Raw genomic sequence first — 13,214 nt, 5'->3', positions numbered from 1 at the left:
AATAATGACCACTTCTTTGCTCATGATTCTGCAACCTGAGCTGGACCAGGTGGTTCCTTGCTCTTCTTTCCTAGGGCTATGCCACATGGATACATTGGCCAAGCACGTTGTCTAGAGTCTGTCCAGCTGGGCCATGAAACAGTTGAACTTCTCTTTTTATACAGTTTGAGGACCATTCCCTTTCCATGTGGCCTCTCTACAGGGTCTCCCCAGTAGCCAGACTGGACTTCCATCAGAACTTCCAGGAACAGAAAGACATAAACTGTTAGTCCTTCTTCATGCCTGGGCTTGCAGTCCCAGAACACAACTTCCACTGCTCTATGTTGGTCAAAACAGTCACAGGACCAGCCCAGATTCAAGGTGATGAGAAAGAGAAACTGTCCCTTGATGGGGGGGGGACAAGGTATCCCTCTGCAGATGGACATACTGCTACAACTGTCTTTGGACGTGTGATCTACCACATCTGGCATATGATTTGTCAAGTGCTTGATAAGCAACTGAAATATGCTAAAGGATGGCAGGGCTCCTGCCTCTAAAAAAATCCACCAAAACAAAAATCTTACATGAAAGATGTCCTTTACTTCAAGGAAATGGAAAAAAGGTTTTTTGTGTTTTTTTTTTTTAAGATCTGTTCTTTTTTTTTTTTTTAAGATTTTATTTATTTATTTGACAGAGAGAGACAGCCAGTGAGAGAGGGAACACAAACAGGGGGAGTGGGAGAGGAAGAAGCAGGTTCCTAGCGGAGGAGCCTGATGTGGGACTCGATCCCAGAACACTGGGATCACACCCTGAGACGAAGGCAGACGCTTAACGACTGTGCCACCCAGGCGCCCGGAAAAAAGGTTTCTGCTTTATTATGTAGTTAGAAGAGAAAATGAGCAAAGAAAGAACAAATAAAAAGGCATTAGTTTATTTAGTGAGCATTTTTTGAATATTTAATGCGATCATCTATTTTTAATTGAAATATAGTAGACACAATGTTTCATTAGTTTCAGATGTACAGCATAGTGATTCAACTTCTCTATACATTACGCTATGCTCACAACAGGAGTAGCTGCCATCTGTCACCATACAACACTATCGCAATATCATTGACTACATCCTGTATGCTGTGCCTTTTATATCCATGACTTATCATTCATTCCATACCTGGAAGCCTACATTTTTCTTTCCCCTTCCCTCATTTTGCCCAACTCCTCACCCCCTGCCTCTGGAAACCATAGTTTGTTCTCTGTATATTTGGGTCTGTTTCTGCATTTTGTTTTGTTTTTGTTTTTTTAGATTCCACATATAAATAAAACCATGTGGTACTTGTTTTTCTCTGACTTATTTCACTTAGCATAATATCCTCTAGGTCCATTCACATTGTCACAAATGGCATGAACTCATCCTTTTTTATGGTTGAGTAATCATTCCATTGTGTGTGTGTGTGTGTGTGCATACAACACACATATATATAGATTTAGATACACACCACAACTTCTTTATCCATTCATCTATCTGCGGACACTTGGGCTGCTTCCGCAATAAACACAGGGGTTTATATGTCTTTTCAATTAGTATTTTCATTTTCTTTTGGTAAATACCCACTAGTAGAATTACAGGATCATATGGTTATTTCTAGTTTTAATTTCTTGAGGAAACTTCATACTATTCTCCACAGTGGTTGCACCAGTTTACATTCCCACCAACAGCATACAAAGGTTCCTTTTTCTCCACATCCTCACCAACATTTGTTATTTCTTGTCTTTTTTTATTCTGGCTGTTCCGACAGGTATAAGGTGATATCTCATTGTTTGTGTGTTTGTGTGTTTTTAAGTAAGCTCCACACCCAACGTGGGGTTCGAACTCATGACCCTGAGATCAAGAGTCACATGCTCTACCGACTGAGCCAGGTAGGCACCCCTCATTGTGGTTTTGATTTGCATTTACCTGGTAGATGTTGGGCATCTTTTCATGTGTCTGTTGGCCATCTGTATGTCTTCTTTGGAAAAATGTCTATTCAGGTTCTCTGTCCATTTTTATTTGGATTATTTGGGTTTTTTGGTGTTGAGTTGCATAAGTTCTTTACATATTTTGAATATTAACTCCTTATCAGATATATCATTTGCAATATCTTCTCCTATTCAGTAGGTCGCCTTTTTGTTTTGTTGATGATTTGCTTCCCTGTGCAAAAGCTTTTTGTTTTGATGTAGTCCCAATAGTTTATTTTTGCTTCAGTTTCCCTTGCCTGAGAAGACGTATCTAGAAAAACGTCACTAAGGCTGATGTCAAAGAAATTACTGCCTATGTTTTCTTCTAGGATTTTATGGTTTCAGGTCCCACATTTAGGTCTTTAATGTGCTATTCTTACACCACTAAATAAAGTATAATTTTTCAAAGGTAGCTTTAAAGCCCTGACTCCTAGTTCTTTTCTAACTACAACAACCATATTTTTTAAAAAAAAAGAAATGATGAGCACACAGGAATCACAAAAATAGGTGTCATTTGGGAGAGACTCTCTCAAGGTAACACTGACTCCCCAAAATAGTTGTGAATAGGTTGGGGAAAGCTTAGTTACCTAGAACATCAGAACATATTTTAGAAACATTATTATTTATATATATTTTTTTATTTCCAGTTTTACCCAATCAAGTTTCCCTGGATGAGTGTGCTCCTTTACTAAGAGGTGAAACTGTGATTTGGTCTCCCAAATGCCCAGCATTTTTGTACAATAGGACTGGACAGCATTCTTCAAGCATCCACACATACACCCAAGAGTACATAATCTCATCAAACACCCTAATATTTAAAGCCAGTGAAACTCTTCTATGGTGACTTTCAACACTACTCAAGTCTGGGTGGAAAAACACCAAGCTTTTCTCAAATAACTGCACAATTGTCTTGGGTCCAAAATGGAAAATGCTCTTTCTCCCTCTTCCTGCCTTTGCCTCCCACCAAGGCTGCTGCATGGATCTCTGCTGATGCAGACTTTCCCCTCCTTTGGGTGGGATGCTTCCTCACACATTCAGTAAGAGGAAGAGGTGGACAGAAAGTGGAGGCGGCCACTGAGCAGCGGGGCCCCTCCAGGCGGGAGACTCTGTGAGCTGAGGCCAGAAGTCCCTGGAGGGAGGAGTGAGCAGGGGGAAAAGAATGGAGGGGGGCCTGTGAGGCCTGAGCAGATAAGAATCTTGCATTCTCCCTCCTTTTCCTTGTTCCTCAGTGCTGGCCGCTGGGCTCGCCCACCCCGTGCCTTTTAACTGTCAGGGAGCCAATGCCAAGCACTGGGCCAAGTCATCGTTGATGACATGTGAGTTGTGTGTGTTCCAAATTGGCCTTCCTGCCTTTCTGCAAGAAAAACAAACTTGAGCTGGACCCCAACAAACATGACAGGAAAAATAACAACTCTTGTCGAGGGCTGATACTGAAAACGGCTGGTCTCTCCACCCCCAAGCCCGCCCCTGCTACGGACAGGAGTGTGTCCCCATCTCTGGCGATGAAGGAGGGGTCGGGAATTCTGAAGCTCAGGAGCCCCCATGGCTAGTGTGTGGGGGCCATCAAGTTGGTCCTTCTGAGGTCACCTCGGCAGGGTGCTCTGAGAAGCCCTTTCTGGATCCCACAGGGACATAATAAGGCATAAACACTAGCATTGACCCCTTCTACAAAGAGGTCAGTAAATGGCTCCAGGTAGCCCAGTGATTAAATAACAAAACCACATTCATTCTCAACAGTATCAACTCTATATAGTCCCTAGTTTTACTTTTTGGCTACATTAGAAAAATGAGAATTCAGAATGCGTGCTATTGTTGGGCCCCTTCCCTAGATAACATGCTACAAGTCATTAATGAAAACTACTGAGTGTGTGTGTGTGTGTGTGTGTGTGTATGAAATAGTATTTTTATTTTGACTAATGCTCCCATCCAAGTTGTAAGCCCTCCACAAATCAGAATTTGTTCCATTTTTCATTGGTATTTTCCACATGACTTGACATGGTACACTTACAACGGTGTTCAATTAAATAGTGAGTTGAACTAAACTGAAAATAACTTTTTCTAAACTCGAGCAACAACCCTCATATGTACCCAAAAGAATCGAAAGCAAGGACTCGATCAGCTATTCATACACTTACGTTGATGCAGCATTATTCACCATCACCAAAGGTGGAAGAAATCCAAATGTCTGTGGATGGATGAATGGATAAACAAAATATACATACACACAATGAAATATTATTCAGCCTTTAAGAGGAAGGCAATTCTGACACAGGCTGCAACATGGCTGAACCTTGAGGAGTTTGTGCTAAGTGAAGGATTTTTTAAATTGGACCACCTTCATAACAACGTGGATGGAGCTAGAGTGTACTGTAGTAAGTGAAATAAGTCAATCAGAGAAAGACAAACACCTACCATATGATTTCACTTATGTGTGGAATTTAAGAAAGAAAACAGATGAACATATGGGAAGAGGGAAAAGAAAAAAAGGAGAGAGGGAAACAAACCATAAAAGACTCTTAACAATGAAGAACAAACTGAGGGTTGATGGAGGAAGGTGGGTGGGGGATGGGCTATATGGGTGATAGGTACTAAGGAGGGCACTTGTTGTGATGAGCACAGGGGGATGTATGGAAGTGATGAATCACTGAATTCTACTCCTGAAACCAATATTGACTATATGTTGACTAATGAGAATTTAAATAAAATTTTGAAGAAAAAATTTTAAAAAAAGAATTTCTACTTATCAAAAGACACTGATCAGTGAATGAAAATATAAGCCAGAGAGTAAAAGATACTTATTACATATATAAACAATAGAATGTAAGAATTCCAAATCAGTAAGAAAAATAAAGATAACTCAGTAGGAAAATGGGCAAGCTATGCCATAGGCACTTATGAATCAGATGGTCAATAAGATGAAAATGTACTCAATCTCGGGGTGCCTGGGTGGCACAGCGGTTAAGCGTCTGCCTTTGGCTCAGGGCGTGATCCCGGCGTTATGGGATCGAGCCCCACATCAGGCTCTTCTGCTATGAGCCTGCTTCTTCCTCTCCCACTCCCCCTGCTTGTGTTCCCTCTCTCGCTGGCTGTCTCTGTCAAATAAATAAATAAAGTCTTTAAAAAAAAAAAGAAAAGAAAAAGAAGATGTACTCAATCTCAAACTAATTAAGGAAGTGTAAATTAAAATGATAACCATTTAAATTAAAAAGACTGACAATAACAATTTTTTGCTGAAGATATAGGACAATGGGAATATTCACATACCATGGTGGGAGTATAAACTGGCACAACATTTTAGAGAAGAATTTAGCAGCTGTCTGTCAAAGAGGTTCTCAAATATTTTGCTCTTGGGACCCCTTTACACTCTTAAGAATTATTAACAACTCAAAAGAATATTTTTTATGTGGTGTATTAGTTTGCTACAGCTGCCATAACAAATGCCACTAACTGAGGGGCTTAAACAACAGAAATTTGTCTTCTCACAGTTCTGGAGGCTGGAAGTCCAAGATCAAGGTGTCAGCAGGGTTGGTTTCTTTGGAAACCCCTCTCCTCACTCACAGATGATCACCTTTCACTGTGTCCTTACATGGTCTTTCCTTTTTTCACTTGTGTCCCCAGTGTCTTTGGGTCCAAATTTCTTCTGAGAAGGACACCAGTCATGTTGGATTAAGATTCAGTCTAATGGCCTCATTTTAACTTGATCACTTCTATAAAGTCCCTGTCTCCAAATACAGTCAGATCCTGAGATACTGGGTGTTAGGGCTTCAACATAATTATTTTGAGGGGGACACAATTCAGCCCATAACATGTGGATTAGATCAACTACTATTTGCCATATTAGAAATTAAAACAGAGGCATTTCTAAATATTTATTAATTATTTATCTCTTCCAAGCTCACGTGGCTGTTACCAATATTCAGTGTCTTGTGGGGCAGTAGGACTCAGCTTCAGTTTTGCTGGCTGTTGGTCAGAAGTCATCCTCAGCTCGTAGGAGCTGCCTGCAATTCCTAGTCATGTGGGGTTCCCCGACATGGCCACTTCCTTCTACATGGGAATCATACTGGGGGAGAGAGATTCTGGCAAGATGGCACTATAGTCTTGGGCATCCAATGTAATCATGTATATAGTCATGTAAATCAGGTATATAATCATGTTCATCCCTTCACCTTGCCACATTCTGTTGGTTAAAAGCAAGCCATGGATCCTGCCCACACTTGAGGTGAGGAATTACACAGTGCCTGAACATCAGCAGAGGAAGGTCACAGGGGCCACCTTCAGCATCTGTCCTCTACATATAACAGCATATTGTTTTGATTGAAGTTAATAAAGAAAAATCCAACCATGGACATGCATTTGAACAAGTTAAGATTATTTTCTTAGTTTTTTCAGATAATTGGGGTATCCTTTGATACTACACCAAAACTCAAAAAGTGATAGTTTCTTAAAGGATATTAATGTCAACCTTAAAATAAAGCAGCCAGTAATTTTACCAGCAAAAATGGGTTTATTCAGGAAATAGCAGGGAAGTAGATGTCAGGACAAGCAAGCTATGGCAAAAACCACAAGCAAGTCCAGAAAACAAAAGAAAAGAAAGCTTTCTTACAGAGTAAAGGGCAGGGGAGGGATTTGGGGGTGCTGATAAACAAAAAGTCCATTGTAAACTGGGAGTTGGAATTATAGTGGCTTCTCATTGGCTGGGTCCTGACAGTATCTCATTGGCTGGGCTGTTGTTGGAGGAGGAGAGATTCTTCTTTCCTCCTGCCTGGGGAAGTAGAGCATAGGCTTCTTCCTTTTGGGAAGGCAGGGGAGTCTCTTCCTGTTGGGGTCTGTAGTTTACTATGTGTGCTAGGGCATGAGATCTCCCCCTCCTGGCCTCCCAACTCTATTCTATCTATTTTTTTTAAGATTTTATTTATTCATTTGTCAAAGAGAGAGAACACACAAGCAGAGGGAGTGGCAGGCAGAGGGAGAAGCAGTCTCCCCACTGAGCAAGGATCCCCACACAGGACTCAATCCCAGGACCCTGGGATCATACCTGAGCCAAAGGCAGATGCTTAACTGACTGAGCCACACGGGCATCCCCAACTCTATTCTAAATGAGGCTTCCTTTATTCAGTTTCACAGTTGCAATGTGGAATCTGAAATCATATCAATGAAAATATTTGTACTCTGTTACATTAAAATCCACTCACTCCTCTGGTTTGCACTTTGATGAATCGTTTAACTGTACATGATTGTGTAATGCCACACATTGTCATTAGGAAAATATTGGCTGACTTATACAGATCTTCCAAATATTAACACATCTTATCTTGTGTTATAAAAAAATCACATTTGTTATAATCATTGCAGGACCCCACCCCAAAAAAGTGTTTAATCACTGGAAACTGACTAAACTCACAGTGATGGACGTAAGTTTCCAAAATTTTAACAAACTCTTCTTCAAAAGAACAACCATACTTTGGTATACAGCTTTTTGTATGATTCTCATTTCATCACACAGAACGTTAAAAAGGCAAGTACTCAAAGACTGAGATTTAATCAAATAGTTTTTACTGTTTCCTCACAAACATTCTTTTTTTTCTAATATTTTATTTATTTATTTGAGAGCAGGAGGGAGCACACATAAGCCAGAGGGGGCAGAGGGAGAGGGTGAAGCAGGCTCCCCACTGAGCAGGGAGCCTGATGCAGGACTCGATCCCAAGACCCCCCAAGATCATGACCCCAGCCAAAGGCAGAGACTTAACCAACTGAGCCACTCAGGTCCCCCTCACAGACATGCTTAACTGAAACTGACATTTTTTTCTGCTAGTGTATAGCAGTGAAGTGGTGAATAATGACTGCCACAAAATTTGATGCTATTGCCTTGAGCCAGGCTAAGTAACTAGTACTTTTACCAACCATGACTTTTGCAACATTAGTGCAAATGTCATCACAGTGCAAAAGAGCAAATAATATCTCAGTATTATTATGAAAACAATTTTTACATCACAGACTCCCCAAAAGCGTTTCAGGGGTCCTCAGAATCTATGGACCACTCTTTCAGAACTGCCAATCAACCCAATTTGAGCAAAACTTTTGACCCAGCTAGTGTATTCCTAGGTATTTACCCAAGAAATGCACCTTGATACAAGAAAGATGCATCAAGAAATGTACAAAATGTTATAGAAATACCATTCACAATAGTCAAAACTGGAAACAACTTAAATGTAAATTTAAAATACCATAGATAAATAAACTATGGAATATCTATACAAGGGAATACTGTAAAACAATGAAAATGAATCAGTGTTGCAGGGATACACACAACAATGTGGATAAACTAAAAAACATAGTTTTGAGAGAAAACAGTTCAGTCACACAAGAACATATAATGTATGAACATAAATATAAAAAATGAACATAAAGTTTTCAAAATAACAAAAGTAACCTAGAAGGCAATGCAAAGATAAAAATGAAACTTCAGAATCTTAGTAGAATATACAGGAAAATTCTTTTGGCCCTTGAGATTGTTACAGATTTCTTAAATTTAAGTTTTTTATCAAAATGTATCTTGGAATAAAAAGATACATGCACCAGAAAGAATTAATATCAGTAGTACATAAATAATTCCTATCAATGAGAAAAACAGATATAACCTGATAGATAAGTGGGCAAAAGACAGAAATAGGTATTTCACAAAGAGAAAATATATTTGGCAAACAACCATATGAAAGGATGCTCACTGTCATGGAGATAAGGGAAATACAAATCAAGACCATGATACAACATCATTATAAATCCATTCGTTGGGGTGCCTGGGTAGTGCAGTGGTTAAGTGTCTGCCTTCGGCTCAGGGCATGATCCCAGAGTTCTGGGATCTACCCCCACATCAGGCTCCTCCACTAAGAGCCTGCTTCTTCCTCTCCCACTCCCCCTGCTTGTGTTCCCTCTCTCGCTGGCTGTCTCTCTCTGTCAAATAAATAAAATTTTTTTAAAAATCAAGATTTATTTATTTATTTATTTGAGAGAGAGAGAGAGAGAGAGAGGGTGCAGGAATCTGAAGCAGACTCTGTGTTGAGCATGGAGCCAGACATGGGGCTCCATTCCACGACCCTGAAATCAAGACCTGAGCCTAAACCAAGAGTTGGGCAGTTAACCAACTGAGCCACCCAGATGCCCCAATTTAGCAAAACTTTTAAAGGTGCAGCAATAACAAGTGTTGGAGATGAATCCACAGGATTTCTTATATATTGCTCAAGAGAGTGCACTTTGCAATAGGCACACTGGAAAAGAGTTTAATATTGTCTTTAGAAGACATTCACATATCTGGATATATGTCAGGAGAAAGCTTTACCCAGTTATATCAGAGCAGAAATGTTCACCGTAGCATTGTTCACAATAGCAAAAACTTAGAAATATGTCCATCAAAGAGAAAATGCATGAAAAACAATGCAGTATAGTCACACATAGGAATATTATACAGACGTCCAAATAAATGAACTATAACAGGAGACACCAATAGGGAAGAATCTCAGCAATAAAATAATAGGTAGAGAAAATAAGCTCCCAGGAGTTACATAAAGCATGATACCCTTTTTTAAAAGTTAATGAAAAATAATACTAAAAGATACATTTTTAGAAATATGTGAATACATTGAAAAAGTAAGGGAATGATGAATGCAGGATTCAGGATTCCTACGGCAGAGGGAAGAGAGGCATAGGACAGTGACACCCACTGTCAGATGTCAGTTGTTTTCAGATCCTGGCTCCTGTGTTGGTGGATTCACAGAGGCTTGATGTATCATTATCCATAAATAAATAGGTGATACTTGGGCAAAATTTGAGACTCTTCACCGAACAAGAATCATGTGAATCCAATTCTGTGCCCCTGAAGTCAGTCCTTCATCAAAAATATTTTAAGGGGTGCCTGGATGGTTCAGTTGTTTGAACGTCTGACTCTTGGTTTCGACTCAGGTCATGATCTCAGCGTTGTGAGATCGAGCCCTGAGTCGGACTCTGTGCTCTGTGCTCAGAGAGGAGCCTGCTTAATATTCTCTCCCTCCCCGTCTCCCTCTCCCCAAACCCCTGCTCACTCTCTCTCTCTCAAAAAAAATTTTCAGTATAAGAAATGTAATACTTGACCGGGCCGTGCTGCTTATGGTGGCGCTGGAGAGGGGGCGCTGAGCTGTTGGGTATGAAGTGTAGCAGAACAGACTTTACCACCTGAAACTGCTGCTTCAAGTTCAGATCAGGCAAGGAACAAACCTCGAAACAACCAACAAGACCAAAGAAGAGTACACTTAAGTTGAAGACACAACACTGATCTGAAACAAGAAGTTTGTGCCTACTCAACAGCTTTGAAAGAGCACTTCCCAACGCTGCTAGTAGTCTTTGTTTTCTTCAGTGCTGTACTGTGAGACTGCCCGGTGCAGCAGCAGTTGTATTCTTTATTAGCTTGATAGATTATTTTCTCTCGCTCTTTTTTTTAATACTAGCAACTTGCATCCTTTGAAACGTGTGCTGAAAAAGAAGAATCAGCAAATACTACTGAAAGTGCAATATTTGATTAGCACTTCAAGATGAGCTTTGATCCAAACCTTCTCCATAACAATGGACACAATGGGTACCCTAACGGTACTTCAGCAGTACTGTGTGAAACAGGGGTTATTGAAAAACTGCTAACCTCTTACTGATTTATTCAGCGTTCAGAACGTCAAGCTAGATTTTTCTTCCACTGTTCTCAGTATAATGGCAACTTGCAGGACTTAAAAGTGGGAGATGATGTTAAATTTGAAGTATTATCTGACCGGCGGACTGGGAAACCCGTTGCTGTTAAACTGGTGAAGATAAAACCAGAAATCCTCCCTGAAGAAAGAATGAATGGACAAGAAGTGTTTTATCTGACTTACACCCCAGAAGATGTCGAAGGGAATGTTCAGCTGGAAACTGGAGATAAAATAAACTTTGTAATTGATAACAATAAACATACTGGTGCTGTCAGGGCTCGTAACATTATGCTGTTGAAAAAGAAACAAGCCCGCTGTCAGGGAGTAGTTTGTGCCATGAAGGAGGCGTGTGGCTTTATTGAAAGAGGTGATATCGTAAAAGAGATATTCTTTCACTATAGTGAATTGAAGGGTGACTTAGAAACCTTACAGCCTGGAGATGACGTGGAATTCACAATCAAGGACAGAAATGGTAAAGAAGTTGCAACAGATGTCAGACTATTGCCTCAAGGAACAGTCATTTTTGAAGGTACCAGCATTGAACATTTTGAAGGAACTGTAACCAAAGTAATCCCAAAAGTACCCAGTAAAAACCAGAATGACCCATTGCCAGGACGCATCAAAGTTGATTTTGTGATTCCTAAAGAACTTCCCTTTGGAGACAAAGATACAAAATCCAAGGTGACCCTGGCTGGAAGGCGACCACGTTAGGTTTAATATTTCAACAGACAGACGTGACAAATTAGAACAAGCAACCAACCTAGAAGTTCTATCAAATACATTTCAGGTCACTAATGAAGCCAGAGAAATGGGTGTAAGAGCTGCCATGAGAGATGGTTTTGGTTTCATCAAGTGTGTGGATCGTGATGCTCGTATGTTCTTCCACTTCAGTGAAATTCTGGATGGGAACCAGCTGCATATTGCAGATGAAGTAGCGTTTACTGTGGTTCCTGATATGCTCTCTGCCCAAAGAAATCATGCTATTAGCATTAAAAAGCTTCCCAAGGGCACGGTTTCATTCCACTCCTATTCAGATCATCGTTTTCTGGGCACTGTAGAAAAAGAAGCCACTTTCTCCAATCCTAAAACCACTAGCCCAAATAAAGGCAAAGAAAAGGAGGCTGAAGATGGTGTTATTGCTTGTGATGATTGTGGGGTGAAATTGACTATTGCTTTTCAAGCCAAGGATGTGGAAGGATCTACTTCTCCTCAAATAGGAGATAAGGGTGAATTTAGTATTAGTGACAAACAGAGGCCTGGACAACAGATTGCAACTTGTGTGTGACTTTTAGGTCGTAATTCCAACTCCAAGAAGCTCTTGGGTTATGTGGCAACTGTGAAGGATAATTTTGGATTTATTGAAACAGCCAATCATGATAAGGAAATCTTTTTCCATTACAGTGAGTTCTCTGGTGATGTTGATAGCTTGGAACTAGGGGACATGGTCGAGTACAGCTTGTCCAAAGGCAAAGGCAACAAAGTCAGTGCAGAAAAAAATGAACAAAACACACTCAGTGAATGGCATTACTGAGGAAGCTGATCCCACCATCTACTCTGGGAAAGTCATTCGCCCCTTGAGGAGTGTTGATCCAACACAGACTGAGTACCAAGGAATGATTGAGATTATGGAGGAAGGGGATATGAAAGGTGAGGTCTATCCATTTGGCATAGTTGGGATGGCCAACAAAGGGGATTGCCTGCAGAAAGGGGAGAGTGTCAAGTTCCAATTGTGTGTCTTAGGCCAAAATGCACAGACTATGGTCAACATCACACCCCTGCGTAGGGCCACAGTGGAGTGTGTGAAGGATCAGTTTGGCTTCATTAACTATGAAGTAGGAGATAGCAAGAAGCTCTTTCCCATGTGAAAGAAGTTCAGGATGGCATTGAGCTACAGGCTGGAGATGAGGTGGAGTTCTCAGTGATTCTTAATCAGCGCACTGGCAAGTGCAGCACTTGTAATGTTTGGTGAGTCTGCGAGGGCCCCAAGGCTGTTGCGGCTCCAAGACCTGATAGGTTGGTCAATCGCTTGAAGAACATCACCCTGGATGATGCCAGTACTCCTCGCCTAATGGTTCTTCATCAGCCAAGGGGACCAGATAACTCAATGGGATTTGGTGCGGAAAGAAAGATCCGTCAAGCTGGTATCATTGACTAACCACATCCACAAGCACATCATTAATCCACTATGATCAAGTTGGGGGGATTCTGGTGAAGTGTTCTGAATATCTCCCTCTTCATCCCTCCCAAAATCTGGAATACTTATTCTATTGAGCTATTACACCAGTTTTAACACCTTTCTTGTGTTATGTTTAAAAAAATATAAATTTTAGAAAACTATTAAAAAAAAAAAGAAATGTAATACTTGCATTTAAACACACCACACACAATTGATTCAATGAAAAGAAAAATGGATACAAATGAGAGTCAGACTGGATTTAAAGAACAAATTGGGGAATTCTCCCAGAAAAAAAAAAGAAAGGATAGAGAAAGACAAGATACATTTAAAATTGGGAATTATCATAGATAGATATTG

General features: G+C 40.4%; 1 pseudogene; it reads left to right on the top strand.

Moving 5' to 3' along the window:
• Positions 1–10,109: 10,109 nt before the first annotated feature.
• On the top strand, positions 10,110–12,975 carry LOC100476499 (annotated as a pseudogene).
• The last annotated feature ends 239 nt before the right edge of the window (positions 12,976–13,214 follow it).

This window comes from Ailuropoda melanoleuca, unplaced genomic scaffold (genome assembly GCF_002007445.2).
Source record: "Ailuropoda melanoleuca isolate Jingjing unplaced genomic scaffold, ASM200744v2 unplaced-scaffold11384, whole genome shotgun sequence".
In the NCBI taxonomy this organism is placed as follows: Eukaryota; Metazoa; Chordata; class Mammalia; order Carnivora; family Ursidae; genus Ailuropoda; species Ailuropoda melanoleuca.
This window is presented reverse-complemented; position numbering and strand designations above follow the sequence as displayed.